Genomic DNA, 20,939 nt, shown 5'->3' with positions numbered 1-20,939 from the left:
GTGTTTGGCTTTTTATTTATTTTTATTTTTATTTTTAGACAAGATCTCACTATATGCCCAAGCTGGAGTCCAGTGGTGGGATGATGGCTCACTGCAGCCTCCACTTCCTGGGCTCAAAGAATCCTCCCTTAAGTAGCTGGGACCACAGGCGTGTGCATTTTACATTTCTTTACTGATGGAAGTAGAACCTGAACAAACCCATGTCCACTGTTGTTACTATGAATGTAAACGGAATAGCGGCCTGAAGCAGTCTGTGCCCCAGAGATGCTACCTGTGAAAAGGGACCAGTTCCATTTGTCTGTGTTAAAGTGTTTGACTCCAGTTAAGACAGGATTCCAAGCAGGCTGGACATGGTGGCTCACGCCTGTAATCCCGGCACTTTGGAAGGCTAAGGCAGGCGGATCACTTGAGGCCAGGGGTTCTAGACCAGCCTTGTCAACATGGCCAAACCGCCTCTCTACTAGAAACACAAAAATTAACTGGGTATGGTGGTACATGCCTATAATCCCAGCTCCTCAGGAGACTGAGGCACAAGAATCATTTGAACCTGGGAGGTGGAGGTTATAGTTAGCTGAGACCGTGCCACTGTACTCTAGCCTGGGTGACGGAGAATAGGAAAGAAGAAGAAAAAGACTCCCAAGCCAACCCTGCATATTCCAAATGGAAAGAGTGCTCAGTGGGGAAAAGGTTGTTACTGCAAAGTCGTTGCTGCTGATTTCCTGGCTGGGACACAGGGTGAAGGAATGAAGGTGTCTGATGTACACGGACGATTTAAGAAAAAATAGGCAGCAAAGGAGCTTTTCCCCTTCAGCTGCACTCTAAAGGGGAACATTTAAGGAGGCACTAGCAGCATTGATTCTTCTATGCTTCTGTTGGTTTACAAGCCTCTGAGAAGGTGAACATTGAGAGTATTACCTGGTAAAACGGGAGATGAAAAATGACTAGATGAAAGGAAGGGTATCCTTTAATGTTGATGAAGCACTGTGCTGGGCACTGGAACTACCCAGAGGAATGCACAGTGCTCCCCTCAAGGGGCTCGCAGTCTAGCATACTGCGTGGCTAACAGCATTAGGAAGCTGTGCTAATTTATTGCTAGTTTGCTTTTCATGTCTCTTTCCTTCCCATTACCACTTCCTCCTTTCTTCTTAGCTTGCTTTATTCATTTCCAGCACCAAGTCCTGGCTTCCTTCTACCTCTCTGAGATGATGTACTGCTCAGGGAGAGACAGCTGGGTGAGCTGCTTGTGTCCACTGAGGCACCACCAGGGAAAGGCAGCCTTTGCATGTGAGGTCCTCCACATGCCAGGAGTAGGGCAGATTCTAGTGACAATTCTCCAAGTGTTTATGTCATGACCAGGGTGGATCCAGATTTTGTGGATGGAAGCTTCAACTAATTAGATGTTTTAATAAAAATACGAATATAAAACTAGGTAGAGGGCCTTGGAAATGGCTCTGAAAATAAAGCTTCATTAGCTTCACAAAAGTCTAACTCTGGTTGCATTTGAAAACTGATGCTTCGATGTGGGTATCTACAAAGGTAAACTGGCATATCTAAGGCAAATGCAGGCTGCAAGTGGCTCATCTCTAGGGCAATTTTATGTCTGAAAGTGTATTCAGTTGGGTCAAAGTATGCCCTTTAATAAAGCCTCTCAGCTATTGTATGTCTGAAGATGAGGTCTGATGACCCAGCAGGGTTCGCTGGCTACACTAGAAATCCTGGTTCAGGGGCCAGTCTGGGACTCTACTGTGGGCAGATTTGCCAGTTGTACACTGCAGCCTGTGGGTTGCACCCCAGGCATACTGGTAGGCCATAATTTTTGTTGCTTGCCTGCCTATGGGCCTAAGTCTTCCCAGCATCTTTGGAGAGGCTTGACAGACTTGAATTTTCTGGGGTCTGAGCTGCTTCTGCAGGTCCCGTTAGTTCTTACGAGCCTCACCTCTTCCCCTGCTGTTAGTGTTTGGAATTTTGTCTTTGGCTGAGAACAAATTAATACTTGGTGCACAACGTGAGCTTAAAACTTGCCTTTATTTAACAAGATACCGTTCATGGAATGTGACCCTGTCTGCAGGATCTCATTTACCCTTTTATTTTTTCCTTTGTCATTGTTTGTTAGCATTATTAGGGCTGTCTTATAGGCTCATGTGGGCATTTACCATCATCTCTTTCATAAACCATGTTGGTTTGGGGTAGAAAAATCATATGTTTTATTGTGTAAACTGGGACTATTGAGAAAGGGGATGCTGTTAGTAACTGAAGTAGATCAACAGGCGTAAACCAGAACTGTCCCAGGCAAACCAGAATATATGGTCTTCTTAGTTATGGGTAACCTGGTCTAGGTGGGTTTTGTAACTGTGCATACAGATTGCATATATATTTATATGTGTGTGTGTGTGTGTGTGTTGGCTCCCTGTAAAGTGGGTCTCCTATTACTGAATAAGAGGCCTGAGGGAACTATGGCTTGCTAGTCTGTTACGTTAACATGCTTTTCTAAAATTGCTTCACTTGTTAATTCATTTACTCCTTCATTCATTGTTTTGTTTTTGTTCCTTGTCATTCACTTCGTGCTCACTTTTTTTTCATTAAATTTTGCGTTAAAATTTTACGTATCTGCCAACAGTGTACGGGGTTCACTTTTCTCCACATCCTCACCAGCATTGCTTGTCTTTTGAGTAAAAGCCATTATAACTGGGGTGAAATGATATCTCATTATATTTTCAGTTAGCATTTCTCTGATTATCAATGATATTGAGGATATTTTAATACTTCTGTTTGCTATTTGCATGTCTTTAAAGAAATGTCTATTCAGATTTTTGCCCATTTTAAATTGGCTTATTAGATATTTTCCTATAGTGTTTGAGCTCCTTATATATCCTGGTTTTCTTGTCAGACTGGTAGTTTGCAAATATTTTCTCCCATTCTGTGGGTTGCCTGTTCACTTTGTCTATTGTTTCCTTTGCTGTTCAGAAGCTTTGTAACTTGATGTGATTCCATTTGTTCATTTTTGATTTGGTTAGATGTGCTTATACGGTACTACTCAAGAAATCTTCACCCAATCTGATATCCTAGAGAGTTTTCTTAATGTTTTCTTTTAGTATTTTATAGTTTGAAGTCTTAGATTTAAGTCTGATACCTTTTGATTTGACTTTTGTATATGGTGAGAGATAGGGGTCTAGTTTCTTTCTTCTGCATATGGATATCCAGTTTTCCCAGCACCATTTATTGTAGAGACTGTCCTTTCCCCAGTGTATGTTCTTGGCAAACCTTGTCAGAAATGAGTTCACTGTAAATGTATGGGTTTGTTTCTGGAGTCTCTATTCCATTGGTCTATGGGTTGGTTTTTATTTCAATGCCATGCTGTTTTGGTTACTATAGCTCTGTAGTGCAATGTGAGATCAGGTAATGTGATTCTTCCAGTTTTGTTATTTTTGCTCAGGATGATTTTGGCTATTCTGGGTCTTTTGTGGTGCCATATAAATTTTAAGATTTTTTTCCTCCTCTGAAGACTGTCATTGGTATGGTGATAGAGATTGCATTTAATCTGTACTTTGCTTTAGGTAACATGGACATTTGAGCAATATTGATTCTTAAAATCCATGAATATAGAATATCTGCCCATTTTTTGTGTCCTCTTCAACTTACTGCATCAGTATTTTATAGTTTTTGTTGTGAGGATCTTGTCTTTGGCTAATTCATAGGTATTTTATTTGTAGCTATTATAAATGCGATTGCTTTCTTGATTTCTTTTTCAAATGGTTTGCTATTGGCATAAGGAAGTGTTACTGATTTTTGTATGTTGATTTTATATCCTGCAACTTCTCTGAATTTGTTTATAAGTTCTAAGAGCCTTTTTGGTAGTGTCTTAAGTTTTTCTAAATATAAAATTATTTCATTTGGAAACAAGGATAATTTGACTTCTTCTTTCTAACTTAGATGCCCTTTATGTCTTCCTCTTGTCTGATTGCTTTAGCTAGGGTTGCAGGTACAATGTTGAATAACAGTGGTGAAAGTGGACATCCTTTCATGTTCCAGACCTTAGAGGAAAGACTTTCAGTTTCTTTCCCATTCAGTATGATATTAGCTGTGGGTCTGTTATATATGGCTTTTATTGTGATGTGGTATGTTTTTTATATACCCAAGTCTTTAGGGTTTTTAAGCACAAAAAGTGTGAATTTTTTTCAAATGCTTCTTCAACATCAATTGAAATGATCATATGTTTTTTGTCCTTCATTGTGTTGATAAGATGTATCACACTGATTGTGTCTGTTGAACCATCCTTGCATTCCTGGCATAAATCTCACTTGGCCATGATGAATGATGTTTTCAATGTGTTGTTGAGATTTGTTTTGCTAATATTTTAAGAAGTTTTGCATCAGTTTTCATCAGGGATATCGATGTGTAGTTTTCTTATTTATCTGTTTATTTTGATATGTCTTTGCCTTGTTTTGGTATCAGGGTAATATTGGTCCATAGGATAAATCTGGAAGTATTCCCCCCTCCTCCATATTTCAAAATACTTTGAATAGAAATGATATTAGTTCTTCTTTAAATGTTTTGTAAAATTTAGCATAAAAGCCATCAGATCCTGGACTTTCATTTGCTGGAAGACTTTTCATTAAGTCTTCAATGACATTACTTGTTATTGTTCTATTCAGGCTTTAGATTTCTTCATGATTCAATCTTGGTATGTTATGCGTTTCTAGGAATTTATGGATTTCTCCTGGATTTTCCACTTTATTGGCATATAGTTTCTCATGATAGCCTCTAATGATCCTTTGAATTTCTGCAGTATGAGTTGTAATGTCTCCTTTTTCATCTCTGATTTTATTCATTTGTATCTTCTCTCTGTTTTTAGTCTGGCTAAATGTTTGTTGATTATATTTATCTTTCTGAAAAACATACTTTTAGTTTCATTGATCTTATTTCTTTATTTCAATTTCATCTATTTCTGCTCTGATCTTTTGTTTCCTTTCTTCTGCTAATTTGGGATTTTATTTGCTCTTGTTTTTCTAGTTCTTAAAAATTCATTGGTAGGTTATTTGAGGTTTTTCTATTTTCTTGGTGTAGATGCTTATAGCTGTAAGCTTTCCTCATAGTACTACTTTCATTGTATTCCACAAGTTTTAGTAAGTTGTGTTTCCATTAGCATTTGTTTCAATAAATTTTTAACATTCCTTCTTAATTTCTTCATTGACCCAGTGGTTGTTCAGGAGCATATTACTGTATTTCCATGTGTTTTAGTTTCCAAAATTCTTGTTATTTATAGTTTTATTCCATTGTGGTTAGAGAAGGCATTTGATATAATTTCAATAATTTTGAATTTTTTAAAGACTTGTTTTGTGGCCTAACATATAGTCCATCCTTGAGAATGATCCATGTGGTCTGGACAAGAATATGTAGTCTGCAGCCATTGGATGAAATGTTCTGTAAATATCAATGAGGTCCATTTTGGCCTATAGTGCAGATTCAGTCCAATGTTACTTTGTTGATTTTCTGTCTTCATGATCTGTCCAATTCTGAAATTAGGATGTTGGAGTCACCTGCTGTTAAGGGATTGGAGTCTGTCTCTCTAGCTCTCACAATACTTGTTTTGTGTATATGGGTGCTCCACTGTTAGGAGCATATATATTTATAATTGTTATATCTTCTGGCTGAATTGACCCCTTTATCAGCATATAATGGCCTTCTTTGTGTCTGTTTATAGTTTTTGTCCTGAATGTAGTTCTATAAGTATAGCTACCACTTCTTTTTTTGTGTTTCCATTTGCATGTAATATCTTTTCATTGTTTCATTTTCAGTTGGTGTGTATTTATAGGTGACACATATTTTTTATAGATCATTGGCTTTTGTTTTTCCTTATTCAACCCCTCTACATCTTTTGATTGGAGAATTTAGTCCATTTACATTCAATGTTATTAATAAGGACTTAACTCTTCCCATTTTGTTTACTGGTTCTTGTTTTTTTTTTTTTCTTTTTTTGTCCCTTTTTTTTCTTCTTTCCTGTGAAGGGTATTTTTTCCTGGTGGTGTATTTTAATTTACTGCTTTTTGTACGTTGTGTATTTGTTGTGCTTGTGTTTTGATTTGAGGTTACTGTGAGGCTTGTAAATAATTTAACTCATTATTTTAAACTGATGACAACTTAACACTGATTACATAAACAACAAAGAGAAAACTAATAAAACCTCTACCCTTTAACTTTGTTACCGTGTTTAACTTTCTGTTGTTTATTAATACCTTTTTTTTTTAACTGATTATGCCTTGAAAAGTTGTAGTTATTTCTAGTATGTTCATCTTTTAGTCTTTCTACTCAAGATATGAGCCATTTACATACCACAATCACAGTGTTATAGTATCCTGTGCTTTTCAGTGTATTTACTATTACCAGTGAGGTTTGTACCTGCAGATTTCTTATTGCTCATTAATGTTTTTTTGTTTCATATTGAAGAACTCCCTTCATCATTTCTTTTAGGACATGTATATTGTTGATGAAATTCCTTGGCTTTTGTCTGGGAAAGTCTTTATTTCTCCTTCATGTTTGAAGGATATTTTCACTGAATATATTAGGATAGTATAAATTATTTTTTCCTTCACCACTTTAATGTCATGACACACTCTCCTGGCCTGTAAGACTTCCACTGTAAAGTCTACTGCCAGGCATTGGAGCTATGCTGTATGTTATTTGTTTCTTTTCTCTTGCTGCTTTTAGGATCTTTTCTTTATCCTTGACCTTTGAAAGTTTTATTATTAAATGTTTTAAAGTAGTCTTACTCTTAGGGTAAATTGGCTAAGTGTTCTATAACCTTCTTGTATTTGAATATTGATATTGTTCTCTAGGTTTGGTAAGTTTTCTGTTATAATTCTTTTGAATGAACTTTCTACACCTATGTCTTTCTCTACTTCTTCTTTTAGGCTAATTATTCTTAAATTTGTCCATTTAAGGCTATTTTCTAGCTCTTGTAGATGTGTTTCATTATTTTTATTTTTATTTTGTCTCTTTTCACTGTGTACTTTAAAATAGCTTATGTTGAAACTCACTAATTCTTCTGCTTGATCAGTTCTGCTAGTAAGAGACTGGTGTATCCTTCAGTGTGTCAATTGTATTTTCAACTCAATAATTTATTCGATTCTTTTAAATTATTTCAATCTTCTTGTTAAACTTATATGATAGGATTCCAACTCCCTCTGTTTTATCTTGAATTTCACCGAGTGTCTTCAAGACAGCTATTTGAATTATCTATCTGAAAGGTCACATATCTCTGTATCTCTATGATTGGTCCTTGGTGCTTTAGTTCATTTGGTGAGGTCATATTCTCCTGGATGGGCTTGATGATTGTGGAGATATGTTGCGTCTGGGCATTGAAGAATAAGGTATTTATTATAGTCTTCATAATCTGGGCTTATTTGTACCCATTCTTCTTGGGAAGATTTTCCAGAGCTTTCCAGGTATTTGAAGGGACATGGGTAGCGTAACCTGTTTTTTTGTTAGTGCAGCCATATCTACATTAGGGAACTTCCAAAGCCCAGTAACCCTGTGACTCTTGCAGACTTAGGGAGGTGCCACCTTGGTATTCTTGGATGAGATCTGGAAGAATTCTCTAGATTACCAGACAGAGACTCTTTCCTTTCCTTTCCCCCAAACAGATGGAGTATCTTTCTGTGCTGAGCTTTCTGGAACTGAGGGAGGGGTGACACAAGCACACCCGTGGCCACTACCACTGGGACTATGCTGGACCAGACCTGAGGCCATCACAGCTATGGGTCCCACCCAAGGACTACAGTAATCACTGACTGGATACTGCCTATTATCACTCATGGCCCTAGGGCTCTACAATCAGCAGGGAGTGAATCTAGCTAGGCTTGTATCCTTCCCTTGTATCCTTCAGGGTGGTAAGCTTCCCCCAGTCTCAGGTAGGTTCAGAGGTACAGTCTGGGAGCCAGGACTTGGAGTAAGAAACCTTAGGGATCTACCTGGTGCTCTATTCACTGTAGTTGAGCTGGCACCTAAGCCATAAGACAAAGTCCTTGCAGCTCTCCCATCTCCTTTCTATAAGCAGAGGAGTCTTTCTCCATGGACACCACTACACCAGGCTCATGGCAAGTACAGCCTGGCTACTGCCTATGGTCACTCAAGGCCCAAGGGGTCTTCAGTCATCTTATGGTGAATGCTGCCAGATTTAGTACTTACCCTTTAGTGCAGCAAGCTCCCTTATTGCCCAGGGCAGGTCCAGGAATGCTGTCCAAGAGCCAAGGCCTGGAATCAGGACCCCAAGGGCCTATGTGGTGCCCTACTGCACTGTGGCCAAGCTAGGACTAAAACTGCAAAAGGCAAAGTCCCTTTACTGTTCCCTCTTCTTTTCTCAAACAGAAAGAGTCCCTCCCCATAGCTACCACAGCTGGGAATGTGCTGAGTTTCGTCTGGAGCCTGCACATCACTGAGTCTCATCCAAAGCCCATTGTGAGCACTGCCTGGGTACCGCTACTGATTATTCAGGGCCCATGGGCTCTTTATTCAGCAGGTGATGAATCCTTTCAGGGCTGGATCTTTCCCCTCAAGCATTCCCTTCTGACACAGGGTGTGTCTAGAAATGTCATCAAGAGCAAAGGCCTGAACTGGGGACCTCAGGACTCTGCCTGGTGCCATTTTCTACTGTGGCTAAGCTGGTACCCAAGTTGCAAGACAAAATTCTCTTCACTTTTCCGTCTCCTCTCCTCAGCAGAAGGAAGGGGTCTCTCCGGATGCTACAGGCTGTGCTGCCTAGGGCAGGGAGAAGGGAGGCACATGCTCCCTTGGCTGACCCAGCTGGTTTCCCACTGGGTCATGTGCCTCCAACTCCACTGGCTCCAAGCTCATCAAAACACCAGGACATAACCCAGAAATTTCAGGCCTAGACTGCCTTTCAAGTTTATTTAGAACCCCAGAGCCCTTTAGCTTATAAGATTTAACAGAACTCAGGTTCCAACTATTGGGATGCCCAATTTGCCACTGAGTAGTGCTGGTCTAAATGCTCCCTCCATGGGCATCAGCTGAGTACTGCTGGTGTTACTTTCTGCTATGACAGGGTGGCACTGAGTTCCAATGAAAATTCTGATAATCACTGTTCTCTCTCTCCCCCAGTTGCACAGATTCTTTCTCCATGGCACGCGGTTGCTGCCTTCATGGTGTTGGGGATGGGTGGCATCATCCATTCAAGACTATATTTCTTACCCTCTTCAATGCCTCTTTTAGTGATATGAATCATAAAACTAGGCACCTGATTTTTGGTTCTTATTAACATTTTTTGATGTGTGTGTGGATAGAAGTTCCTTTTGGTTTTCCTGCAGGTGGAGGCTTCTATCTGGCCATCTTGCTCTGTCTTCCCTCTAACTCCAATTTTGCAACTTCATATTATATCCCACTATATCTTGATATTTCAGGCATTATTCTTATGTTTCCAGTTGGTCTGCACACTTCATGAAGGGAGAAAGATGCAAAATAAATATTTCTTTATTTGAAATTTTGCCATGAAGCATCCTTTCCAATTTCTGGGATATATGTACACACTTGGACCTCATTAATTCCAAAGATTATTTTAGAAACCAGGGGATATAATTCTGTTTGGGGAGACTTAAAGAATGCTCTCTATTGAAATATTTTGCTCTCAACACTTCGTATCAGATGTTGCCATCAGGCCATGGTGGAATCATATGGTTAATTCTCTACTTGTTTCCATCATGATTTTACTTAGAAACATCTCATGTAATAACTGAGATAGCTGTGTAATTGGAAATTCAGACACTTAAACTTTTTAAATAATAGAGAACTTCATAGTTTTTGAAATAGTGCTTGTAAAAATCGTTAGTGTTTTATAACATGAGGAAAAATCACAAACTAGAAACTGCAAGATTCAGTAAAAAAAGCCCTCAAGCTATTCTCATCAAAAGGAGTCAAAAAATGGGGTGCTTTCTTAGTTCTATAAAACAATTTTGTTAAATACTAAATTTACCAAAATTTAATATTGCCATTTTACAGATTGTCTAATGAATTGAAAATGTTAACATTGCACATTTTTACAGTCCATAATGTTTTCTTACAACTTTAGATTTGCATTTATACTTTATCATTTCCTGAATCTTGAAACACATCTTCTTGATGATACAACAGAATTCTCAGCTGTGTGACTATTTAAATGAATATTATGCAGTCCAGTTTAAGTGCAGAGGTGATGCCTTTATTTAGGTCATTTATCCTAAAATTTGCACCTTTAAAGACAAAAAGCAGAAAAAAGTATTAACTATATTCATCCGACTATGCTATCGAACACTGTAATTTATTGCTCCTAACTGTATTTTTGTGCTTATTGACCAACCTCTCTCCATCGAGCCATCCTATCCTTGCCAGCCTTGCTAATCACTATTCTACTGTCTTCCTCCATTATATAACTTAAAAGTATGAAATAATTACAGCAATGCATGAGATTTAGTAACCTTTTGAACATGTGCATATGGATGTCCATTGTATAGCATTTTTGTTATTTGTAAAATTTCATAATACAAATATATTTAACTTAAGAAAAAGGCCTTCCTAAGAGATATCAACACCGGCATTCTTATATCTACCTGTAGTATTTTACTGTCTGTAGCTGATGTAGGCTGTCATAGTTACAGCTAAATACAAACTTGAGTTCTCATTGGGACAATTTCTGTCACTGGAAAAGAAAAATATATAGGCAACACAAACACTTAGAAATAAAATTTATCATTGATAAGGGAATATGAGAGATAGTCACTGGAATAAAGCTGAATAATTTACAGTGATGTAAATTTATTCACTTTTCTTAACAAGGACAATAACTCAGTCACCCCACTCAGATTACCTCCAGACTGTATTTGTTTGAAGCACCATGGCTGCCTTGAGGCAATTTGGAAAAAAAAAAAAAAGCATGCATCAAGTGTGTAAATATTTCACAGCTACTGTTCTTCATTTCAGTATCAAGCAACTTTTTCCAAACTATATTTTTTCCAAGCTGTTTTAAAAGTCTGTTTTTTGAGACTGAAGAGTGTTGAAATAAACTTTAAAAACATTTTAGTGACATTCAAGAGTAACTGTTGAAGTACTTCCTTCTAGAAGAAAACATAAAAGCATTTTTAGAATTCCGTACACATTGAAGTCACTAGAGCATTTTAATATGCATTTCTATTAATATAAAATATAGCTGCCTATAACTGCTTTTTAATCAAATTTAGGAGTTCCTAATAAATATAGAAGACAACACCAACATAAGAATCTTACGCATGAACATTTGGATTTTTATTTTGAAAAATCACTAAAATGCAGTCTTAATTTTTTAATGTTGTCTAGAAAGAAAGTACCATTTAAATACTTGAATTATAAGGTCAGTAGCTTCATTCTTGAGTCACAGTAAGCAGATTAAAATGTGTTAATTTTAAAAGATGATCAGAGGAAATATCTTCACGTCTCTGGCCAATCCAGGCAAGCACAGATGGGCCAGCCCTGATCTGACTCCACCCTGTGGACATCATTCTGGCTTACTATGGCTGTGGCTGCTCTACCTGTACTGAGTAACCTCATCTAAAGAGATCTGTCCAAGCCAGGTTCTGTTTTTAATACCCTGTGTTAAAAAAGTAAGGCAAATACAATGGTCTCTGGCATGGCCAGCTATAGGTAAAACTGCAAAGTAGGCAAACTCTCTTGACTTTCCTTTCTGAAATTTCTGTGCCCTTGAAGTATCCACAATCTCATTTGGTAGCCTCATTGCCCAGCTCTCCCTTTACTCCACTGCCCTTCCCAACTTTTCATTCTTAAAAAATCTCTTTGTCCCTTGCACGCCTTCCTAGAGAGCTGAGTATTAACAGGAAAAAAAAAAAAATAAAGGCAAGACTGGTTCTTGTGTTACTCCATTTTGATAATGAAGGCATTTAGAAATTCTATATTTCAAAAAATAAATGACTAGTTAAAGTGGAAGGCATTGGTCAGCTGACCAAAGGACAACATATTTTGAGGGCAGAAGAACTTTTTCCAGCAGCCATCCTGCTCAGGCCCTCTATGGATTATACAAAACCTCACACATTGCAGTTGTTTGCAAAATCCTTTTAAGAAGATCATGGGTTATGAAACCATGAAGAGGGGAACTGTTTTCTTTGCATATTCCCTTATCGGTGATAAATTTTGTCTCTAAATGTTTATGTATTTTATTTTTCTAGTGATAGAAATTGTCCCAATGATGACTCAAGTTTGAATCTAGTTATAAGTATGACAGCCTGTATCATTTTCAGACAGTGAAATACAATGGGTAGATACAAGAATGCCAGTGTTGGTATCTCTTGGGTTTCAAGAGATATCAAGAATCTCTTGATGTCTCTTGATAACTTCATTTCTAAGTTAAATATATTTGTATCATGAAACATTAGCAGCAGCAAAAATGCTATTTATTTGCATCACATTTTCCTATAAATTCAGAACTTTATGTACTTAGCATGTTTTCAGATTGAGCTAACTTTTTTTGAGGACCTTGATATATTTTTGTATTACATCCAAAAGAAAAGATATTTTTGGTCTTTACATTATAATATACTGGTAACTAATGGAGTGTAATACAAAAGTGCTTTGTTTTCATAATGATATTCAATTTCTTCATGTCCTTTAAGGTTTGCTAGGGAAGGTGGGTCTACTGTGCCCTTGAAAAAAAAAATTCCAACATCCTAATTAATATATTTATATTTGGGAGTTAAAATTTTTTGGCCTAAATTTTCATTGATCATAATTTCAAATAGTAAGTACAGTTAGTATCACGTCATAGAATATTTGAAATACAGAATGTAAGGTTACTCAAGAATACTTGGGCCCATATATCGTAGTATAAAAGATAAAGCCATAAACGGAAGTTTGCTTAATAAATATTTCTCTTTAAAATGATGAATTGTGATACTTTGAGTCTCTGCTAATATCCGTAGGTACTTAAAAAACATGTAGAGCCATTTACAGGGTTTTATCTTGAGTGATGTGGGAAAACACATCATTGAATATTCATGAATGTACACTGAACACCCAGAACTTTGGTAAGAGAAGAGGATCTATAGTAGGCATGGTAATGGCTCTGAAAGTGTTCACAGTGTAATCCTGAGAACATGTAAATATGTTATCTTATAGATAATTTAAGGAAAGGGCTTAAAATGAGAGATTATCCTGGATTATTCAGGTGATTCAGTGTAATCTAAAACTCCTTGAAAGTGAAAGAAAGATGCATAAAAGTCAGAGTCTTGAGAAGGAGATGTGATGGCTGAAGCAAGGTCACGTGATATAACGTGAGAAGGATGCTATCAGTTTGTGCTAGCTTTGAAGATGGAGGAAGGGAAACACATTAGAATCATAGAATAAATTCATATAAGTTCTTGCAACAAATATACAAACCCATCAGCATCTGCATTTATCCCTCCCTGTCTCCCCACTGTTAGAAGAGCTTACCCTTTTCATTTCCAAGCCTTTCATTTTGTGCTTGTGAATGTGGGTGGTTTCTAGCATCTATAAAAGGCCAAGAAATGGGTTCTGTCTTAGAAAGTATAGAAACAAATACAGCACTGTAGACACTTTGACTTTAGGCCAGTGAGACCTGGTCAGGCTACTGACCTACAAAACTCTTAAGGTAACGAATTTGTGTTGTTTTAAGGAACTACGTTTGTGGAAATTTGTCATAGGAACAATACAAATCTGATAAAAAATCTGAAAGAAATCCACAGTCATAATTTTGAAAGGATTTCAAAATTTAACCTTTTTGAAGGGATTTCCTTTTTGGAAAGCAAAAATAGGCTGGTGTGGTGGCTGATGCCTGTAATCCTAGTGCTTTGGGAGGCTGAGGCGGGAGGAACAGTTGAGTCCAGGAGTTTGAGTCCAGCCTGGGCAACATAGCGAGACCCAATTTTAATAATATAATAATGAGTGAATTAAAAATCAGGGGCAATGACTAATGACACAAGAGGAACTAGAGGGCTTTGAGAGGTGGACAGTAGTGATACAAGTAAAGACCCCACAGAAAGCAGAAGCATCTCAAAATTGAGAACAGAAAGCATTGAAATAGCTGTAGCATAAAGTAGAGCTAGAAAAGAGTGAGGACCCTGGGAAAATAATCAGGAGCTAGACTAAAAGATGCTTTATGAAATACAAAAGGGTTTTGAATTAGCAACATTTTAAATATGAGAGTTACATAATTTGATTTTAAAATACTAGCCTTGCTCTAGTGGGGATAATGAATTGACCTGGAATAGTACTGGAGGCAAAGACACAAGTTAGAAGGCTGCTGACATAATTTATATTTTACCTTAAGGTTGTAGGACAGCAATGGTAAGGATAAAATGTTTGTGGATTTGAGAAATGTGGACTAGGCTGGCAAGTGAAGGAAGATAAGAAAGTCAAGTATAATACAAAGGTTTCTTGCTTGAGCAACTCAGTGTGTCACTTATTGAAACATGGCGCAAACAATTTTGTGAAAGAAAAAGTTCAGTTTTGGAAATGTAAAATTTGACATGTGCTGGAGATATTTAAATGGAGGGAAACATTGGAAACTTGAGTTTAGACCTGTAGGGAGTGAGTTTTAGGCTTGTGGTATAGATGTGAGAATTCTTAGTACATAGATGATGTTAGAATTTCAGAAAATGAAGTTAGCCTGTGTGTATCAACATCTAGAAGGCTGTGAAATGACATTTACAGGATGGGTGGAAGAAGATAAAGAGCAGCGTGCTGGTTAACGAAGCTGGTTCGTAGATGTGTAACATTTGCTAGTTTGCATGAGATAAACATTCCTATCATGACTTATTTTTTGAGCTGCCACTGTTACATGATAGTGCAGTTGGGAAGAGATTCACACACTTGGCTTTCTTGAATCGGTGCAAGCTGTTTCCATTATAGAACTAGGGAATTTCAGAGAAAGTCATCACCAGTGAGGAATTAAAAACAGAAAGCCTAAGAAAACCCATTAGGGACTTTGATTATGAAAGGAGGAGAGAGATGGGGAGTGTGTGGTTGCTTTTGTTTTGTTTTGAGTTGGAGGAAGAATTGAGTATATTTAAATGCTAATGATAAATAGCCAGTAGAGAGGAGAAGGAGTAGTTGAAAAATAACCCTTTAAAGAGTGATTGATTGTGTGTAGGGGAAATTGGTGGAAATAAGATCACAAGCACAAAATGAAAGGCTTGGAAATGAAAGGGTAAGCTCTTCTCTTCTAACAGTGGGGAGACAGGAAGGGATAAATGCAGATACCGATGGGTTTGTATATTTGTTCCAAGAACTTGTAGAATTTATTCTATGATATTTTGGCTATTTTGCAGCATAATAAGTAAGGTAAAATTTGAGACTGAAGAGAGGGTGATGAAGATTGGAACTTTAAAAAAAGATTCTAAATAGGAAATAAGAGTTGCTGGGAAGTGTTCCTTTGGTGAGGTCAGTGGCTGTAAACTTAGAGGCACAAGTCTATCTGGTAGTAAATTTTCTCCATTTGCTCTTAGATTGCTGAAGTAGACAGAGAGAAAGCAGGCAGCTGGATTTCAGCAGCATTGGCCTCTGTGAAATGGAATGCGAAAGGCCCAGTGGGGCACAGAAGTAGAGGAAGTTGATCAGAGAGAGCTTAAAGAGATGGGTGTGAAATCTGTTGTATAGGGAAAGAGGTAAAGATACACAAAGGCTGCTAAAGGTAGAGGAAGTAGGTAGATTAAGAGAGGTTGCTGGGTAAATAAAATACCACAAAATGGGAGTAACTGATTAAGAATCCTGGTAGCTCACGCCTGTAATCCTAGCACTTTGGGAGGCTGAGGCAGGCGGATCACTTGAGGTCAGGAGTTTAAAACCAGCCTGGCCAACATGGTGAAAACCTGTCTTTACTAAAAAAAAAAAAAAAAGAAAAAAAAAAAAAGCGGATGTGTTGGTGAGCGCCTGTAATCTCAGCTACTTGGGAGGCGGAGGTTTGCAGTGAGCCAAGACCCCAGCACTGCACTCTAGCCTGGATGACAGAGCGAGACTCTGTCTCAAAACAATAAATAAATAAATAAATAAATAAATAAATAAATAAATAAATAAGGGGAAAAACATAAATTGTGGTCTCAAAGGTCCAGGTCTAGATTTCAGAGGTAGTGTTCACTTGAAAGCTATAACTAGTGGGTGACTATGTGAGTAAGTGACTGAGTGGAGTACAGTTGAAAATAATAGGCAGTGAAGTAACAGGACTATGAAGTAAGAAATATATATTGGTCATTAATTTGTATATGGAAGTCACTGATGATGATGCTGGAAATTAGCTAAAGAGAAAGACATTAGTTTTCAATGAATGGATGATAGTTCAAGGGAGGATAAAATATGTTATATGAGTAATATGAGTCTAAAAGTAACAAGCATTGAACTTGGTGTGGGGGAGGAAGAACTCTTTGGAAGTAGCTGTTTTCTTGTTGTGTGTGGGGAATGAAAACTCCAAGGCAATTAATATTTCAAGGGTAGGAGTCAGATTCTGGTTAAATCTACAAAGTGAAGGTGATATGTGCAGAGGTAGGAACCTAACTGCTGTTTCCTGAAATGTTAATCTTAGAATTTTTAGAATTTTCTTAGAATTTTTGTCCTTGTCTGAAGAGTTACAATTTTAGGTTTGGAGCAATCTCAGTGGATTTGTTTTTATAACTTAAAAATGCACTCTAGGCTGGGTACCTGTAATCCCAGCACTTTGTGAGGCTGAGGTGGGCGGATCACGAGGTCAAGAGATCGAGACCACCCTGGCCAACATGGTGGAACCTCATCTCTAGTAAAAATACAAAAATTAGCTGGATGTGGTGGTTGCACGCCTTTAGTCCCAGCTGCTCGGGTGGCTGAGATAGGAGAATTGCTTGAACCTGGGAGGCAGAGACTGGACCGCTGCACTCCAGCCTAGGTGACAGCAAGACTCTGTCTCAAACAAAATAAATAAATAAAATAAAAATAACCACTCTATTTGGAAGAGGAATACATATTCACTCTGCTGTTTTTGTGATGCAAGGCTTTGGGAGAAAGAGCAGAGCTGAAAGGTAATTGGCACCTGTGTGGAAAATGAAGGAGGAATGCTACAGAAGGAGGCATAGGAATTGCTAAAGAACATGTTGAGCTATAACACAACTTCACTTTTAAGCTGAGACTTCTGGGAATGAACAGAGATGCTCAAGGACTGCATGCTCTCTCTTTGATTATTTCTAAATGACTAAATGGCTTTCTGTGCCTTGTAGCATTTATTATCTCCACTTTTAGTTGGCTATTAAATGGATACATTGTTTTTATTGAAGCTATAATTTGCTTGTGTCTTCAAAAGTATATTTTACCATTTCGTTATTGCTTGTTATCACTGCCCTCCAGAAAAACTGACACCTACATTAACACCAAATAAATTGATAATGAACAAATCTATTATAAAAGTTAGTAAGTTAAAAATACTGAGTAAAAAAGGCATTGTCTTAAAGCATTTCTTTGAGAAGATTTTCAATGCACTTATTCATCTATTTTAAGTTTACGGGTTGCTTAATTGAATACTTGATATTGGAGAAAATATGAAATATTGTCAAATTAATTTTGTAAACAAGCTCTTACCTTCCACCTGATGAAAATGATTTTTAGAACTCCTTGGATTTTGTGAATGCACATGGCACTTCAGGTCATTCCTACATAAAGTAGCTTATAAGGTGTGCATATCTTGTGTATTTTATGATAGTTCATAAAATTTCATTAGTAACGGGAATGACCTAGATATATAGGGAAGCATGCCGTGTGCACAAGTATGTAGGATTATGTGTGTGGTGCCCGTTCATAATACCAGGTCTGTCGCAGAAACCTTTGATGACACCACAAAAGAGAAAAATGTGGAATGTGCTCAGGAAACATGAACGTAAAGAGATACACATTTAAAGAACATCCGTTTAAAAATAGAATTATGTTTTATCAATATTAAAAAGCACTAGAAAAAAATATTTACGCCTGAAAAATGATGCTGTCATGGTTTGGGGGTAGTATTTAGTCGTTATATTTTAGGCTTTAAAGCCAGTCCTAAGTTTGTAAGAATTTCTTAAGTTAAAGCACATACAAGGCTCAGAAGGGTGTCTCATACATAGAAGCAGTCAATTCATGTTAAATATTGTTGTTATTGTGATTATTCGTACATGAAACAGTTCATAGAACTTTTTGACTGATGGTATCACTGAATGTTGAACAATGGGAAAGTTATTAATGTAAAAAAGCTTCAGTATTTTATTATAATTAGGGCAACAATATCATCCTTGCACATTGACCTTTGACCTTTGACCTTTTTTCATTTTCATTTCCTTCCTAATGCATATGTCTTTCTACCCAAATAATGTAGTAAACCCCTTAAAGAAAAAGCATTCTTTATTCCTATTTCTAAACTCAATACCTGCTTTAAAATACTATGTATAAGTGAAACTCAAAACACTTAACTCTATTATCAATATTTGGTTGGCCAGGGATCCCACATAGAGAGAAATTTACAAGAGGTAAGCCTGAGTATTTGCTATCATTTAAATACATATTAAGGAGATATCTTTATGTCCATCTATACTCATTGTTTAGCTTCCACTTATAAGTGGGAATATGTGGTATTTGATTTTATGTTTTCGTGTTATTTCACTTAGGATAATGGCTTCCAGCTGCATCCATGTTGCTGCAAAGGACATGATTTCATTCTTTTTTTATGGCTACATAGTATGCTATGGTGTATATATGCCAAATTTTCTTTTTCCAGCCCACCACTGATGGACATATAGGTTGATTCCATGACTTTGCTAGTGTGAATAGTGCAACAGTAAACAAGCCATTGTAGGTTAGTTTATGATAAAATGATTATTTTTTTCCTTTGGATAGATACCCAGTAGTGGGATTGCTGGGTTGAATGGTAGTTCTATTTTTAGATCTTTGATAAATTTCCATACTGTTGCCCATAGGGGTTTTACTAATTATATTCCCACTAGCAGTATGTAAGTGTTCCCTTTTCTCTGCATCCTTGCCACTATCTGTTCTGACTTACTAGCCATCCTAATTAATGTGAGATGGTATCTCATGTTTTTAATTTGCATTTATTGGGTGTGTGATCTTGAACATTTTTTTTCATGTTTGTTGGTTGCTTGTAGGATTTCTTTTGAGGACTGTGAGTTCATATTCTTTGCCCATTTTTTAAGGATGATAATTGTTTTGTTCTTGGTATTTAAGTTTCTTTGCATAATTTCTATAGTTTCTATGCATTCAACAAAGGACTAATAATAGTACTAATAGCTCCTTATTAGTCCTCTGTTGGATGCATAGTTTGAAAACATTTTCTCCCATTCTGTAGATTATCTATTTTCTCTGTTGATTAAGTCCCATTTGTTTCTTTGTTTCCGTTTCATTTGCTTTTGAGGTCTTAGTCATAAATTACTTGCCTAGGCCAGTGTGCAGAATAGTTTTTCCTAGGTTTTCTTCTAGGATTTTTCCAGAGTTAGGTTTTACGTTTAAGTCTTTAATTCAACTTAAATTAGTTTTTGTATATGGTGAGAGGCAGGGCTCCAGTTTCATTCTTCAGCATATGGCTAGCCAGTTTTCCCAGCATCGTTTATTGAAGAGGATGTCCTGTCCCCATTGCTTATTTATGTTGACTTTGTTGAAGATTGGTTGGTCGTAGGTATGTGGCTTTATTTCCAGTTTCTCTAGTGTGTTCCATTTAACTCTCTGTCTTTGTAACATGCTGTTTTGATTATTACAGCTTTGCAGCGTAGTTTGAAGTCAAGCGATGTGATGCCTCTAGCTTTGTTCTTTTTGCATAGAATTGGTGTGACCAATTGGGGTCTTTTGATTCCATATGGATTTTGTAATAGTTTAAGTCTGTGAAAAATGGTAATTTGATAGGAATTGGGTCAAGTTTGTACATTGCTTTGGGGAGTGTAGTCATTTTAATGATCTTTGTTCTTCTCATCCATGAGCATTGGATGCTTTCCCATTGTGTGTCATCCATTATTTCTTTCATCAGTCTTCTGTAGTTATCCTTGTAGAAGTCTTTCACCTCCTTGGCTAAATGTATTCCTAGGTCTTTTGTTGTTGTGTGATAATTGTAAATGAGAATGAGTTCTTGATTTGGTTCTCAGCTTCAGTGTTGTTGGTGTATAGAAATGCAACTGAATTTTGTGTATTAATTTTGCATCCTAAGACTTTATTGTAGTAATTTACCAGGAATAGGAGTCTTTAGGGTTTCCTAGATACAAGATCATGTGATCAGTGAACAGATATAATTTGACATCCTCTTTTCGTATTTGAATGCTTTTCTTTCTCTTGCCTGATTGCTTTAGTTAGGACTTGTAGTACTATGCCCCCCTAATAGGAATGGTGAGAGTGGACATCCTTGTGTAGTTCCAGGTCTTGGAAGAAACACTTTCAACTTTTGCTTATTCAGTATGATGTTGGCTATGGGTTGCCATATATGGTTCTTATCATTTTGAGATAAGTTCATCAATGCCTTGTTTGTTAAGGGTTTTTATTATGAAGGGATACTGAATTTTTATAATGCCTTTTCTGCTTCAATTGAGATGATCATATGGTTTTTGTTTATAATTCTGTGTATCTGGTGAATTACATTTATTGACTTGCAAATTTTGAACCCTCATTGCAATCCAGGAATAAAGTCCATTTGATTGTGATGAATTATTTTTTGATGTGCTGCTGGATTCTGTTTGCTACTATTTTCTGAGGATTTTTGTTTATATGTTCACGAGGGATACTGGCTTATTGTTTTGATTTTTGTTCTTCGCGGATTTTGGTTATCAGGATGATATTAGTTTTATAGAATCAGTTAGAAATCCCTCCTTGATTTTTCTGGAATAATTTCAGTGTGATTGATACCAACTCTTCTTTGTATGTCTGGTGGAATTAGGCTGTGATTTCATCTTGGCCTGGGTTTGGTTAAT

The 20,939-nt window shown here is 37.0% G+C and overlaps 1 long non-coding RNA gene across 1 annotated transcript in view; it reads right to left on the bottom strand.

Moving 5' to 3' along the window:
- Window positions 1–10,116: 10,116 nt before the first annotated feature.
- LOC105491119 (uncharacterized) overlaps window positions 10,117–20,939 on the bottom strand; it is a 40,121-nt gene continuing 29,298 nt past the window's right edge. Inside the window, exons 5-6 of the long non-coding RNA XR_011607223.1 lie at window positions 10,853–11,099; window positions 10,117–10,238 (exon numbers count right to left, since the gene is read on the bottom strand). This is a non-coding gene — a long non-coding RNA (uncharacterized lncRNA). The remainder of the gene's footprint in view (window positions 10,239–10,852; window positions 11,100–20,939) is intronic.

Source organism: Macaca nemestrina, chromosome 8 (assembly GCF_043159975.1).
Source record: "Macaca nemestrina isolate mMacNem1 chromosome 8, mMacNem.hap1, whole genome shotgun sequence".
Taxonomy (NCBI): domain Eukaryota; kingdom Metazoa; phylum Chordata; class Mammalia; order Primates; family Cercopithecidae; genus Macaca; species Macaca nemestrina.
The sequence above is the reverse complement of the archived record's forward strand: the minus strand, read 5'-3'. Positions and strand labels throughout refer to the sequence as shown.